Source organism: Nycticebus coucang, chromosome 9 (genome assembly GCF_027406575.1).
Source record: "Nycticebus coucang isolate mNycCou1 chromosome 9, mNycCou1.pri, whole genome shotgun sequence".
NCBI classification, from domain to species: domain Eukaryota; kingdom Metazoa; phylum Chordata; class Mammalia; order Primates; family Lorisidae; genus Nycticebus; species Nycticebus coucang.
Window position 1 is genome coordinate 9053749 of NC_069788.1, and position 16562 is coordinate 9070310.

Genomic DNA, 16562 nt, shown 5'->3' on the forward strand with positions numbered 1-16562 from the left:
GAAAAATAGTCAAGCAGAAACAAGCACAGACTTTTCCAGAGAGTGGAAAAGGGCCTCCCTGGTGAGTGAGACCCCACCCAGAGGCAATATACCAATATAATACCTTCATCCTCATTTCTCCTACATTTATCTGTAAGAATTTCCAGTGGCTCCCCTCAGCCTTTGGGCAGGCTGTTTCACTGGTCATGGATCATCTCAGATATCACATAAATTCAATTTTCTTTACTCTGTCAATAATTATTATCTGTTATTTTACTAGAGATGGTGTGGTTGTGTCTATTAGTCTTGTGATGTTTGTGACAACCATGGTGTGCGTTGCTCTGTGCTGGGGATCCTTGTTTTTGTTTTATGGGGGGAGATCATTCATGGGCTAGAGGTCATGGATCACAGGCTAGATGTTTTTAATATATATATATTAAATATATATGTGTTTAATATATATTAAACATTATATACATGACCACACACACACATATATATATATGTTTGTTTTTTTTTGAGACAGAGGCTCACTTTGTTGCCCTTGGTAGAGTGCTGTGCTGTCACAGCTCACAGCAACCTCAAACTCTTGGGCTCAAGTGATCCTCTTGCCTTAGCCTTCCAAGTAGATTGGATGCTGCCACAATGCTCAGCTATTCTTTTTGGAGATGGGGGTCTCACTTTTGCTCAGGCTGGTTTTGAACTCATGGTCTTGGGCAATCCACCCATCATGGCCCGCCAGAGTGCTGGGATTACAGGTGTGAGCCACTGTGCCTGGCTAGAAGTTATATTTTACAGGGACAGCACATACTTGGTTAACTGGTATGTTAACCCCCCTCCCCACTAAATTCCTCGTTTCACTTCTGGGCCCTTTCCAGATTTCTTGTCTAGAAGGCTGTAATTCTCTTCCACCTCCCTGTAGATCTTTTAACCTCCTTTCATCCCTAATCACAACCTACTCAGGTGTGGCTCTAAATTTCACCCTCTTCCATTATGTAATGCTGTCTCCCCAACACTCCATTTTATTTCCTAATTCCATATTTAAGGGATTCCACATAGAACCTCAAGTTTCTATTTTAGTTAATGGATGAGTATATATCAGTGATCCATGATTTTCAGAAGTTCAGATTTTAAAAATTGAATTAGTATTAAACCAGGGAATTTAAATTTATAATTTATTTAAATTTAAATTTAATTTATAATTAGGTGCTTAAAAATGTATGCTTATTATGAAAGTAGTTTTATTAGGACAATAATAAAATTAAAAAATACCCAAATACCACCACAAGTCATTATCTTTTATTTGTCCATATTTTCTTTTAGTTTTTTCCCACATACATACACAATTCAGTAAGAGTTATGTTCTTTTTTTTTTTTTGAGATTGAGTCTCACTATGTCACCCTGGGTAGAGTGCTATGGCATCACAGCTCACAGCAACCTCAAACTCTTGGGCTTAAGCAATTCTTTTGCCTCAGCCTCCCAAGTAGCTGGGACTACAGGCACCTGCCACAACACCCAGCTATTTTTTGGTTGTAGTTAGCTGGGGCTGGATTTGAACCTGCCAGCTCCGGTGTATGTGGCTGGTGCCCTAGTCCTGAGCTACAGGTGCCGAGTCAAGAGTTATGTTCTTTAATTAAACATTTTAATAACTATATACTCTTCTGCTTCGTGGACATATCATCAATCACTAAGCTGTTCTTATAATGTTTGAAACCTAGGTTGCTCTCAATTTTCTACTACACTATAATGAACATTTTAATTCATATACCTGTAGTCCTTTTCTTATTTCATATGATTTCCTTAGGACAAATTTCTAGTAGATTTTGGGTCAAAGAGTAGCAAGATAAAACATTAATTTGGACCCTGAGGGCGGAGCCCGCCGGGGCAGTTCTCTCACAATGGCTCCCTGCGGCCCACAGCTGAACACTATTAGCTCTATCTGGCTCAGTGGCTCAGTCTGGGGCCCTAGACAATACCTAAAGTTCCCCGCACTCCTGCTCAAGCTCTCCCCAAGGCAGTTCAACTGAGTGCCAAGTCCAAAAACACCGAAACAGTTCACAGGACTCAAGCACAGAGGGTTCGGAAGCCACGTTGCTGCATGGGGCCCCAGGTGCTACTTCCCTGCTATTCTGAGAGCCAGGCTGAAGGGCAGGAGCAGCTCTTCAAACTCACGGACAACATACAAGATGAATTCTTCATAGCCATGGAGAACATTGACAGCTACTGTGTGCTTATTTCCTCCAAAGCTGTCTACTTCCTGAAGAGTGGCAACTACGCGGGTTGCGAGGCCATTTTCCTAGAAGTCAGATACGATGCTCTCTACCACTGCCTTGTCTCCAAAGACCACGGGAAGGTGTATGTGCAGGTGATCAAAAACTCCGTGAGCACGGGCAGTGGTGTCTCCATCCGGGCGCTTCCCACCAGAAGCCAATTGTCCATGTGAAATCTGAGGTCCTCGCTGTCAAGTTATTGTAAGAAATAAACTATGCAAAGAGCCTTTACTATGAACAGCAGCTTATGCTAAGACTCAGTGAAAATCAAGGGCAGTTGGAGCTGGACTCCTGAGACACCCAGCAGCCTAAGAGACGCTCCCAGATGCAAACCCCAGGAAGAGAGGCTGCACTGTGGTATTAAATTGGAGGCAAAACCAGAATATGGTTTGGGGAAGATGTCCAGGAATGAGGAAAAGTAAATCCTCACAGGGAAACATACAAATAGAAACCATATTGATTTCTGAAGAAGGGAATTCCTTTAGATTATGGGGAAGTAATTTTTTTTTTTTTTTGTAGAGACAGAGTCTCACTGTATGGCCCTTGGTAGAGTGCCGTGGCCTCACACAGCTCACAGCAACCTCCAACTCCTGGGCTCAAGTGATTCTCTTGCCTCAGCCTCCCGAGTAGCTAGAACTACATGCGCCCGCCACAACGCCCGGCTATTTTTTGGTTGCAGTTTGGCCGGGGCCGGGTTTGAACCCGCCACCCTCGGTATATGGGGCCGGCGCCCTACCGACTTGAGCCACAGGCGCCGCCCCTATGGGGAAGTAATTTTTAAAAGGTATTGGTTGAATAACATAAAAAAAAAGTACTGAGATGAATCTAATTTTTAGATTGCCCTGTATTTTGTTAACATGTATATATGTACAGCTATGTGTTTGTAAATACACAGGAACATTGCTGAACAGGGCCTGTGATGTGTGTAAAAGTTTGTTAACTGTAAAGTAATATAAAATTATATTGGATCTTCTAATGGCACTAATTCTATATGTCTAATTCAGGGTACTCTCTATAGAAAGACATTCTTAAAAGTTGAATGTTATGTCATAGCTTTGGAAACTAAAGTATTCAAAGTGGAGTGAATTAAGGTGAGATCTATGATATTCAGGAGTGATGCCTTTAAAACCTGTGGTCATCCAGGCTGGAGCTGTGAGCCAAAGTATTCCAGACCAGAGCTGGCCCTTTAGAAGGGCTTGGAGAGTGGCTTGTAATCAACCTTTAATTTCTCATCCCCATTTTACAGATAGTTTTTAGATTGTCACGGATTATTTTTTAAGTTATCTATCTGACTTTATCCTGACTAGTCTTGCCAAATTTAGCGGGGAAATTGTGTTCCATTTCCACACACACACAAATCAGCATTATAAGTTTTTCTCGAGTTATTATTAGAGATTTGAAACATTGGCAGGCTCTGTTGACTTAGACGGGAAAAAATCCCATTGAACTATTGTAACAGATCAAAAACCTACAATAAGATTATTCTCTTTCCTGGACACAACGAAGGACAAGATTCTGGGACTGTTTTCTTTTTAATAAAGCCACATACTGGCATCAGCTCCACAGCTCTAGAAGACACGAGATGGTAACCCTGGGACGAAAAGGAAGACGGAGAGAATTCCAGAAAAGGGAATGGAACAGGCGTATTAAAAAGCTGTATTTGTAAGCTTTTTGCGAAACCAAGATTCAGCCAAAGCAACTCTTGTCCTTGGTTCTAAATTCTAGCCAGTAGCGAGGCCTAGTGTGGGCACCCTCTCCTTCCTGGGCCTTGCTTTTGATTTTCTGTAAAGAATATGCAAATAGAGAAAGAAAAAGGGGATGGGGGCTTTACTTTAGAATGAATGACTCACCTTGTGATTTTTACATTTTTATTTTAATAAAGCTAATCAATTTCTACAACCTTAAAAAAATCAATTCAAAATGTCATACTTAATTTTAAAGCTTACTGGAGTTGAAGATCACATTAAAATACCATAATGTTGAAAGGCTGTTGTATCAGGGGTTACAAGACTACCCTTGGGCTTACAAAAAGGACTCATAGAACTCAGAAAAGCAGGTATATTCATGATTATAGCAAAGGGACGCAGATTAAAATTCACAGTGGGAAAAGGTGCAGAGCTGACGTCCAGGGGAAGCCAGGCACAGCTTCCACCTGTTGCCTTCCAGCGACCTTGCCTGGGATGCCCTTAATTCTCCCAGCAATGACGTGTGACTGCAGGTGTGGAGTGTTGCAAACCAGGGAAGTTCTCTCCAGACTAAGGGTTCAGGATTTGTAATGACAGTCACATAGGTATGCAGTGGCCGCGTGACTGACCTTAGCTACTTAGTCTCTAGCCCCTCAGAGGCCAACCCCATACAGAATGGCTCCGGGCCTGAGGTATAAAAACACTCTTCTTAGGCAGAATATTGCAAGGATTCAGAAGTTCTCTCCCAGAACTAGGTCAAAAGTCTTTTCTCTGGTATGTGCAAAGTTTGAGTAACCAACAGTGTTGGAGGGGGAATGGCTTGAAAAAAAAGGCAAAAATATTTCTGTCTCCCAACTTTTGGATAATGGAAACCTATGTCCCTGCTTCAGGAGAGTGGTGGTGGTGGTGGTGGTGGTGGGGCACGGAAGGTTTCTTGTTCAGTGCCCCGGGCAGCTTAAAGGAATCGTCGGGGCGGAGGTCACAAGACTGTCTCAGTTGAAGATGGGATGAATCCAGGCAGAGGGCATGATATTATCTTGGCCCAAGATAGGATTATGGAATCAGAACCTTTTATAGCTCTGTGGTTCTCCTTAAGCTGCTTATCCCTCTTTTTCTGATGCAGCTGAAGAGAGGAAAGAGAAGTTTATTACTTTGCTGGCAAAGGTGGAAAGTGGCAGACAATGGTCTCAAAATCCAACTTTCTGCTTCTGAGTAAAGCACAGAGCTTTTAAAGGCTGTCATCCCACACTCCCATTTTGGGCCAATGCAGTATCATGGCCTCCACCTGGATTTATCCCCTCTTCAGCTGAGATAGTCTTGTGATCTTCCCCAGGTGATCCCTTTGAGCAGCCTTCTGTGGCATAAAGAACAAGACACATTCCCTGCCCCTCCTGACCACTTGCCTGAGAAGAGTTGGGAGACAGGAAATATTTTTGCCATTTTTTCCCCAGGCCCTTTCTTCTTGCAACAATGCCTGCCAAATTAACCCTTGACAGTGTACTGGTATAAAAGTATTTCAAAGAGCAGAATTGACAAATCATGGTGTCATAATGTTTAAAAGACGCAGAAGACTAATTAGTTCAAATTTTACTTTTTTACAGTCTGGGTAACGATGGTTCAGAGAGGTTAAATTATTTCCCCATAAACAGCTAGTAACAGACAAAATACATGAGGAGTAAGTGGGAAGTTTCCAATTACAGACTGTTCCCGAGTTGCAAACATCTGACTCATATATAACCCTCACTTACGAATGGAGGCAACTAAAGTAAATACCCCAATTATAAACATCCAAGTGATGTACGACTTACACTTATGAATGGAGGCTATTCCAGGTAATAGGTAAATGTACCTGTTCCAACTTACATATAAATAATGTAAGAACAAACCTACAAAACCTATCTTGTTGATAACCCAGGGACTCCCTGTAAAGCATTTTGAAAATGAATCGTGTAGGCTTACTGTTAGAGACCTTTTTCCTATAAAAACACTACCTCATTTGTTGTCAGCTTTTTAGAATGCGGAAATACTACTTGTGATGTGTGTTTAAAATGTGGATACTCATGATCCACCTTCAGAGATTCCTTTTTTTTTTTTAAGAGACGAGTCTCACTTTGTCACCCTCAGCAGAGTGCTGTGAAGTCACAGCTCACAGCAACCTCCAACTCTTGGACTTAAGCGATTCTCTTGGCTCACCTCCCAAGTAGCTGGGATTACAGGCGCCTGCCACAACGCCCAGCTATTTTTTGGTTGCAGTTGTCATTGTTGTTTAGCAGGCCCAGGCCAAGCTCAAACCTGCCAGGCCCGGTGTATATGGCCGGCACCCTACTCACTGAGCTATAGGCACCCACCCAAGGAATTTGCATTTTTAAACCCAAGTACTCAGGTGATTTCTTTCTTACTTTTTTTTTCTTTCATAGATAGAGTCTCACTTTGTTGCCCCTGGTAGAGTGCTGTAGCATTACACAGCTCACAGCAAACTCCAGCTCTTGGGCTTAGGCGATTCTCTTGCCTCAGCCTCCGGAGTAACTGGGACTACAGGCGCCCGCCACAACACCTCGCTATTTTTTTGTTGCAGTATGGCTAGGGCCGGGTTTGAACCCGCCACCCTCAGTATATGGGGCCGTTGCCCTACTCACTGAGCCACAGGAGCCGTTCTCCGGTGATTTCTGATATTGGTCTGCCAAAGGTCACACTTTGAGAAGCATTATTAGCACACCGATGACTAATAAACCTTCCTACATCCCAGATCAAATCATGCCATTGTGTTTTTTTATAAGAAAAGTCAGGCTTGGTGCCTGTGGCTCAAGTGGCTAAGGCACCAGCTACATACACCTGAGCTGGCACGTTCGAATCCAGCCCAGGCCGCCAAACAACAATGGCGGCTGCAGCCAAAAAACAGCCAGGCGTTGTGGCAGGCGCTTGTAGTCCCAGCTACTTGGGAGGCAGAGGCAGGAGAATTGCTTGAACCCAGGAGTTGGGGGTTGCTGTGAGCTGTGATGCCACAGTACTCTACCCAGGGCGACAGCTTGAGGCTCTGTCTCAAAAAAAAAAAAAAGTCAGTGGCTTTCCACTTTCTGCAGCCTGTCATTTCACTAACTCCCACGTTAGAGTGCCACGTCCTTTTTTCCCTCCGTATTCCTACACCCCTAGAGGAACTGGCCTTCGTACTTTGCTGAACAGTTTGTTCTCATTTGTTCCTGCTGTGACTGTAGTGGTTACATCTTATTTTTTCTGCTCCACGTTCTTTTTCTCCCTTCTTCTCAGGAAGTCTGTGCCCCCAACCCCCGTGGGATTCAGGGCTGGTGGGTATATAGGGGATGGGAGGATCCTCTCAGGCTGGTAGTATTTGTACTCAGGAACGGGCATGGTTTAAACTTGTGTTCAGAGGATAAACATGCTTTGAGAGGAGGAAGACATGGAAGAGAGCAACTGAGTTGCCTGGGGAGGAGTATGGTGAAAATGAAGGCAGGTACTATGGGGACTATGGTGGCAAATGTACTTAGAAAATCTTGGTAAAGGGGCAGCGCCTGTGGCTCAAAGGAGCAGGACACCGGCCCCATATGTCAGAGGTGGTGGGTTCAAACACAGCCCTGGCCAAAAGAAAATCTTGGTAAAACGATGGGGTTGTTGGAAGGCCTATCGCAGCCACATGAACTTTCCTGACCCGAGGAAAAGTTCTGCCAAATGACCCTAACTCACCAAAACCTTGAGCTTGGTGAGCTGGGGAATTTTCTTTCCCACTATGGCCCCATATAAAAGGGATCTCTAACCATCCCCAGGTGCAGGTGCCACCTTTGCAAGCCTAGGTAGGTCACCCTCCCCTTGCAATAAACCTGGCCTGAACATCTCCACTATGGTCTTATCTCTGGCTGCCACTTTTAACACCTTTCAGGGCTCAGCAGAAAGATTCGCTGGAGGTTCAGAGACAGAAAGCAATGATTTGACAAGATGACGTGTCCTAAATTTTCTGATTTGCAAACAAGAAAGAAAGAAGCCTAACATTCAAGGATGGAGTTCTGCAAACTGTAGCTTTGAGCACTGGAGGCACGGGTCCTCTCGGAGTCCTGACCCTGCTTGCTGTCCTCTCTATAGCTTTGACCTCTGGAGGCGCGGGTTCCCTCTGGGTCCTGATCCTGTTTGCTCACCTCCCTGACAGGCCTGGTGACCCCCGTAGTCCCTTACCTGGGCAGAAGCAAGTTTGTTCACGGTGCAAATTTTGACAGACTGCTCCCCTGGGGACATAGTTTGTAAGTCGTTAAACAAACCCAAGCCACATTGAATAGGGACGATTTTATTTTATTTTTTTTGAAATAGAGTCTTGTTCTGTAGCCCAGGATAGAGTGTAGTGCTATCATCAAAGCTCACCACAATCTTGATCTGGGCTCAAGGGACCTTCCTGGCTCACCCTACTGAATACTGGGACTACAGGTGTGCACCACGCCCAGCTAAGTATACAATTCTTGTTTTTTTTTTTTTTTTTCTTAGACAGTCTCACTTTGTCACCCTTGGTAGAGTGCCATGATGTCACAGCAACCTCAAACTCTTGGGCTCAGTGATTCTCTTGCCTCATCCTCCCAAGTAGCTGGGACTACAGGCACCTGCCAGAAAGCCCAGCTATTCTTTTTTTTTTTTTTTTTTTTAATTTTTTTATTAAATCATAAGTGTATACAATGATATGATTATGGGGCATCATACACTCACTTCATAAACCATTTGACACATTTTTATCCCAGTGGTTAACATAGCCTTTCCGGCGTTATCTCAGTTACTGTGCCAAAACATTTATATTCTACATTTACCAAGTTTCGCAAATACCCCTGTAATATGCACCACAGGTGTGATCCCACCGATTCCCCTCCCTCTACCCACCCCCCCCTTTCCCACTTCCCCCTATTGTTAAGTTGTAGCTGGGTTATAGCTTTCATGTGAGAGTCCCAAATTAGTTAGAGACAGGAGTCTCAGTCTGCCTCAGGCTAATCTAGAACTCCTGAGCTCAGGCGATCCACCACCTTGGCCTCCCAGAGTGCTAGGGTTACAGGCATGAGCCACCACACCCAGCCTGTTTTCAATTTTTTGTAAAGACAGGGTCTCTCCTCTTGCTTAGGCTTATTTCTTTATTATTCTCTTAACTTAACAACCCTTTTGTACTGATTAGGGAAAGGATACAAAAAAGTATGTAGAAAAGAGAGTATTTAAAAAAAAAATTTTTTTTTTTTGAGACAGAGTCTCATTATGTCGCCCTGGGTAGAGTGCTGTAGCGTCATAGCTCACAGCAACCTCCAACTCTAGGGCTTACATGATTCTCTTGCCTCAGCCTCCCAAGTTGCTGTGACTACAGGTGCCTGCCACAATGCCTGGCTATTTTTTTGTTGTAGTTGTCATTGTTGATTGGCAGGCCCAGGCAGGGTTGAAACCCGCCAGCCCTGGTGTATGTGGCCAGCACCCTAATCACTCAGCTATGGCACCAAGCCTCAAAATTTTTTTGTTACACTCAAAACAGGGACAGTTTTCTTCACTGGCTCAAGGATCACATTAAACACATAATATCTGGATTTCTTTTTCTTTTCTTTTTTTTTTTTTGAGACAGAGTCTCACTACGTTGCCATCAGTAGAGTGCTGTAGCATCACAGCTCACAGCAACCTCAAACCCTTGGGCTTAAGTGATTCTCTTGCATCAGCCTCCTAAGTAGCTAGGTCTACAGGTGCCCACCATAATGCCTGGCTATTTTTTGTTGTAGTTGTCATTGTTGTTTAGCAGGCCTGGGCCAGGTTCAAACCTGCCAGCTCTGGTGTATGTGGCTGGCGCTGTAACAACTTAACCACAGGTGCCGAGCCAATATCTGGATTTCTTTCTTTCTTTCTTTTTTTTTTTTTTTTTGTAGAGACAGAGTCTCACTGTACCGCCCTCCGGTAGAGTGCCGTGGCGTCACACGGCTCACAGCAACCTCTAACTCTTGGGCTTACGCGATTCTCTTGCCTCAGCCTCCCAAGCAGCTGGGACTACAGGCGCCCGCCACAATGCCCGGCTATTTTTTGGTTGCAGTTTGGCCGGGGCTGGGTTTGAACCCGCCACCCTCGGCATATGGGGCCGGCGCCCTACTCACTGAGCCACAGGCGCCGCCCCTTTTTTAAATTGGGGATTCATTGAGGGTACAAGAAACCAGGTTACACTGTAACCACTTAGCTACAGGTGCTGAGCCAATATCTGGATTTCTTTCTTTCTTTCTTTTTTTAATTGGGGATTCACTGAGGGTACAAGAAACCAGGTTATACTGATTGCGTTTGTTAGGTAAAGTCCCTCTTATAATTGTCTTGCTTCTCCATTCTTGTGCTGCTTTACTAAGAATAATGTTTTCCACTTCCAACCAAAATTAATACAAAGGATGTAAAGTCTCCATTTTTTTTAGTGGCTGAATAGTATTCCATGGTATACTGGGTTGAGGGGCATTTAGGCTATTTCCACATTTTGGTGATTGTAAACTGAACTGCAATAAACAGTCTAGTGCAAGTGTCCTTATTATAAAAGGATTTTTTTCCTTCTGGTAGATGCCCAGCAATGGGATTGCAGGATCAAATGGGAGGTCTAGCTTGAGTGCTTTGAGGTTTCTCCATACTTCCTTCCAGAAAGGTTGTACTAGTTTGCAGTCCCACTAGCAGTGTAAAAGTGTTCCCTTCTCTCCACATCCACGCCAGCAGCTGCAGGTTTGAGATTTTTGTGATGTGGGCTATTCTTACTTGGTTTAGATAATATCTCAGGGTGGTTTTGATCTACATTTCTCTAATAATTAGGGATGATGAGCATTTTTTCATATGTTAGCCATTTGTCTGTCTTCTTTTTTTTTTGTTTTTTTTTGTTTTTTGAGACACTCTACCTCAAGCTGTCACCCTGGGTAGAGTGCTGTGACATCACAGCTCATAGCAACCTCCAACTCCTGGGCTCAAGCGATTCTCCTGCCTCTGCCTCCCGAGTAGCTGGGACTACAGGCGTCTGTCACCATGCCCGGCTATTCTTTGGTTGCAGCTGATATTGTTGTTTGGTGGGCTCGGGCTGGATTTGAACACGCAGTTCAGGTATATGTGGCTGGAGCCTTTTTTTTTGGACTCAAAGTACTTTTATTGTTGGGGATTCATTGAGGGTACAATAAGCCAGGTTACACTGATTGCAATTGTTAGGCAAAGTCCCTCTTGCAATCATGTCTTGCCCCCATAAAGTGTGACACACACCAAGGTCCCACTCCCTCCCTCCGTCCCTCTTTCTGCTTCCCCCCCATAACCTTAATTGTCATTAATTGTCCTCATATCAAAATTGAGTACCTAGGATTCATGCTTCTCCATCCTTGTGATGCTTTACTAAGAATAATGTCTTCCACTTCCATCCAGGTTAATACGAAGGATGTAAAGTCTCCATTTTTTTTAATGTCGGAATAGTATTCCATGGTATACATATACCACAGCTTGTTAATCCATTCCTGGGTTGGTGGGCATTTAGGCTGTTTCCACAGTTTGGCGATTGTAAATTGAGCTGCAATAAACAGTCTAGTACAAGTGTCCTTATGATAAAAGGATTTTTTTCCTTCTGGGTAGATGCCCAGTAATGGGATTGCAGGATCAAATGGGAGGTCTAGCTTGAGTGCTTTGAGGTTTCTCCATACTCCCTTCCAGAAAGGTTGTACTAGTTTGCAGTCCCACCAGCAGTGTAAAAGTGTTCCCTTCTCTCCACATCCACGCCAGCAGCTGCAGGTTTGAGATTTTGTGATGTGGGCCATTCTCACTGGGGTTAGATGATATCTCAGGGTTGTTTTGATTTGCATTTCTCTAATAGATAGAGATGATGAACATTTTTTCATATGTTTGTTAGCCATTCCTCTGTCTTCTTTGGAGAAGATTCTATTCATGTCTCTTGCCCATTGATATATGGGATTGTTGGCTTTTTTCATGTGGATTAATTTGAGTTCTCTGTAGATCCTAGTTATCAAGCTTTTGTCTGATTGAAAATATGCAAATATCCTTTCCCATTGTGTAGGTTGTCTCTTTGCTTTGGTTGTTGTCTCCTTAGCTGTACAGAAGCTTTTCAGTTTAATGAAGTCCCATTTATTTATTTTTGTTGTTGTTGCAATTGCCATGGCAGTCTTCTTCATGAAGTCTTTCCCCAGGCCAATATCTTCCAGTGTTTTTTCTATGCTTTTTTTGAGGATTTTTATTGTTTCATGCCTTAAATTTAAGTCCTTTATCCATCTTGAATTAATTTTTGTGAGTGGGGAAAGGTGTGGGTCCAGTTTCAGTCTTTTACATGTAGACATTCAGTTCTCCCAACACTATTTATTGAATAGGGAGTCTTTCCCCCAAGGTATGTTCTTGTTTGGTTTATCGAAGATTAGGTGGTTGTAAGATGTTAGTTTCATTTCTTGGTTTTCTATTCGATTCCAAGTGTCTATGTCTCTATTTTTGTCCCAGTACCATGCTGTCTTGACCACTATGGCTTTGTAGTACAGACTAAAATCTGGTATGCTGATGTCCCCAGCTTTATTTTTATTACTAAGAACTGCCTTAGCTATACGGGGGTTTTTCTGGTTCCATACAAAATGCAGAATCATTTTTTCCAAATCTTGAAAGTACGATGTTGGTATTTTGATAGGAATGGCATTGAATAGGTAGATTTCTTTGGGAAGTATAGACATTTTAACAATGTTGATTCTTCCCATCCATGAGCGTGGTGTGTTTTTCCATTTGTTAATATCCTCTGCTATTTCCTTTCTTAGGATTTCATAATTTTCTTTATTGAGGTCCTTCACTTCCTTCGTTAGGTATATTCCTAGGTATTTCATTTTCTTTGAAACTATGGTGAAGGGAGTTGTGTCCTTAATTAGCCTCTCATCTTGACTGTTATTGGCTTATACAAAGGCTACTGACTTGTGGACATTGATTTTATATCCTGAAACATTACTGTATTTTTTGATGACTTCTAGGAGTCTTGTGGTTGAGTCTTTGGGGTTCTCTAAGTATAAGATCATGTCGTCAGCAAAGAGGGAGAGTTTGACCTCCTCTGCTCCCATTTGGATTCCCTTTATTTCCTTGTCTTGCCTAATTGTATTGGCTAGAACTTCCAGCACTATGTTGAATAGTGAAGGCGACAGAGGACAACCTTGTCTGGTTCCAGTTCTAAGAAGAAAAGCTTTCAGTTTTACTCCATTCAGTAAAATATTAGCTGTAGGTTTGTCATAGATAGCTTCAATCAGTTTAAGAAATGTGCCACCTATGCCTATACTCTTCAGTGTTCTAATTAGAAAAGGATGCTGGATTTTATCAAATGCTTTTTCTGCATCTATTGAGAGGATCATATGATCTTTATTTTTGCCTCTGTTAATATGGTGGATAACGTTTATGGACTTGCATATGTTAAACCAGCCTTGCATCCCTGGGATGAAGCCTACTTGATCATGATGAATGACTTTTTTGATAATAAGCTGTAATCTATTGGCTAGGATTTTGTTGAGAATTTTTGCATCTATATTCATGAGTGAGATTGGTCTGAAGTTCTCCTTTTTGTTTGGGTCTTTTCCTGGTTTTGGTATCAGAGTGATGTTTGCTTCATAGAATGTGTTGGGGAAGATTCCTTCTTCCTCAATTTTTTGGAATAATTTCTGCAGTACAGGAATAAGCTCTTCCTTGAAGTTTGATAGAATTCTGGTGTGAAGCCATCTGGATGTGGCTAGCGCCTTAGGTGCTTGAGCCACAGGCGCCCTGTCTGTCTTCTTTGGAGAAGGTTCTATTCATCTCTTTTGTCCGTTGATGTATGGGATTGTTGCCTTTTTTCATGTAGATTAATTTGAGTTTTCTATAGATCATAGTTATTATGCTTTTGTCTGATTGAAAATTTGCAAATATCCTTTCCCATTGTGTAGGTTGTCTATTTGCTTTGGTTGTTGTCTCCTTAGTTGTACAGAGCTTTTCAGTTTAAGTCCCATTTGTTTATTTTGTTGTTGCAGTTGCCACAGCAGTCTTCTTCATGAAGTCTTTCTCTAAGCCAGTATCTTCCAGTGTTTTTCATATGCTTTCTTTGAGACTTTTTATCATTTCATGGGTTAAATTTAGGTCTTTTATCCATCTTGAATCAATTTTTGTGAGTGGAGAAAGGTGTGGGTCCAGTTTCAGTCTTTTACAGTTCTCCCAGCACCATTTATTGAATAGGGATTCTTTCCCCCAGTGTATGTTCTTGTTTGGTTTATTGAAGATTAGGTGGCTGTAAGATGTTAGTTTCATTTTATGGTTTTCTTTTTTTTTTTCTTTGTAGCGACAGAGTCTCACTTTATCGCCCTCAGTAGAGTGCCGTGGTGTCACAGCTCACAGCAACCTCCAACTCCCAGCTTAGGTGAGTCTCTTGACTCGGCCTCCCAAGTAGCTGGGACTACAGGCGCCGCCACAACATCCAGCTATTTTTTGTTGCAGTTTGGCTGGGGCCGGGTTGGAACCCGCCACCCTCAGTATATGGGGCCAGCGCCCTACCCACTGAGCCACAGGTGCTGCCCCATTTCCTGGTTTTCTATTCAATTCCAAATGTCTATGTCTCTATTTTTGTGCCAGTATCATGCTGTTTTGACGACTATGGCCTTGTAGTACAGCCTAAAGTCTGGTATGCTGATGCCCCAGGCTTTGTTTTTATTACTAAGAAATGCCTTAGCTATATGGGTTTTTTTCTGGTTCTAAGTCTTGAAAGTACATTGTTGATATTTTAATAGGGATGGCACTGAATCTGTAGATGGGTTTGGGAAGTATAGACATTTTAACAATGTTGATTCTGCCCAGCCATGAGCCCATGCTGGATGGATGTTCTTCCATCCTCTGCTATTGTTTTGTTAGGGTTTCATAATTTTATTTATAGAGGTCCTTCGGAACTCTTTTGTTAGGTATATTCCTGAGTATTTCATTTTCTTTGAAGCTATAGTGTCCTTAATTAACTTCTCATCTTGGCTGTTATTGGCGTATACAAAGGCTACTGACTCATGGACATTGATTTTATATCCTGAGACATTACTACATTTTTTTGAGACAGAATCTCACTATGTTGCCCTAGGTAGAGTACTGTGGCATCACAGCTCACAGCAACCTCAAACTCTTGGGCTTAAGCGATTCTCTTACCTCAGCCTCCCAACCAGCTGGGACTACAGGTGCCCACCACAATGCCTGGCTATTTTTTTGTTGCAGTTGTCATTGTTCTTTAGCTGGCCTGGGCCGGGTTCAAACCCGCCACCCTTGATGTATGTGGCTGGCACTGTAACCACTGTGCTACGGGCACTGAGCTGACGTTACGGTATTTTTTGATGACTTCCAGGAGTCTTGTGGTTGAGTCTTTGGGATTCTCTAGGTATAAGATCATATCGTCAGCAAAGAGGGCGAGTCTGACCTCCTCTGCTCCCATTTGGATTCCCTTTATTTCCTTGTTTTGCCTAATTATATTGGCTAGAACTTCAGCACTATGTTGAATAGTAATGGTGACAGAGGACAAACTCATCTGGTTCCAGTTCTAAGTGGAAAAGCTTTCAGTTTTTTTCCATTTAGTAAAATATCACTGTGGGTTTGTCATAGATAGCTTCAATCAGTTTAAGAAATGTGCCACCTATGCCTATACTCTTCAGTGTTCTAATTAGAAAAGGATGCTGGATTTTATCAAATGCTTTTTCTGCATCCATTGAGAGGATCATGTGATCTTTATTTTTGCCTCTGTTAATATGATGGATAACGTTTATGGACTTGCATATCTTAAACCAGCCTTGCATCCCTGGGTTGAAACCTACTTGATCATGATGTATGCCTTTTTTGATGATAAACTGTAATCTATTGGCTAGGATTTTGTTGAGAATTTTTGCATCTATATTCATTAGTGAAATTGGTCTGAAATTCTTCTTTTTAGTTGTGTCTTTCCCTGGTTTTGGTATCAGGATGATGTTTGCATAGTAGAACCTGTTGGGGAAGTTAACTTCCGCCTCAATTTTTAAGAATAATTTCTGTAATATGGGAATAAGCTCTTCTTTGAAAGTTTTATAGAATTCTGGTGGGAAGCCATCTGGACCAGGGCATTTTTTTGTTGGGAGATTTTTATATTTTTTCTTTGATTTCAGTGCTTGAAATTGGTTTGTTCAGGAGATCTATTTCTTCTTGGTTAAGTCTAGGGAGAGGGAGTGATACCAAATATTGATCCATTTCATATTTCTAGGCATATAAGGTCTTATAGTATTTAGAGATGATCTCTTCTATCTCTGTGGGATCAGTTGTTATTTCCCCTTTATCATTTCTGATTGAGGTTACTAGAGATTTTACTTTTCTATTTCTAGTTAGTCTTGCCAAAGGTTTATCTATTCTATTTATTTTTTCAAAAACCAATCCCTTTGTTTCATTAATTTTCTGAATGATTCTGTTGTTTTCAATTTCATTGATCTCTGATTTAATTTTGGATATTTCTTTTCTTCTGCCTGGTTTAGGCTTAGATTGTTCTTTTTCCAAATCCATAAGATGGCTTGTGAGTTTGTTGATGTGCTCTCTTTCTGTTTTTTGGATGTAGGCATCTAAAGTGATAAATTTTCCTCTCAGGACTGCTCTTGCTGTATCCTACAGGTTTTGGTAGCTTGTGTC

The 16562-nt window shown here is 42.2% G+C and overlaps 1 protein-coding gene across 3 annotated transcripts in view; it reads left to right on the forward strand.

The window, feature by feature from the left end:
- The window catches only part of FILIP1 (filamin A interacting protein 1), a 321390-nt gene that overhangs the window by 56346 nt on the left and 248482 nt on the right, over positions 1-16562 (forward strand). The window lies entirely within an intron of this gene.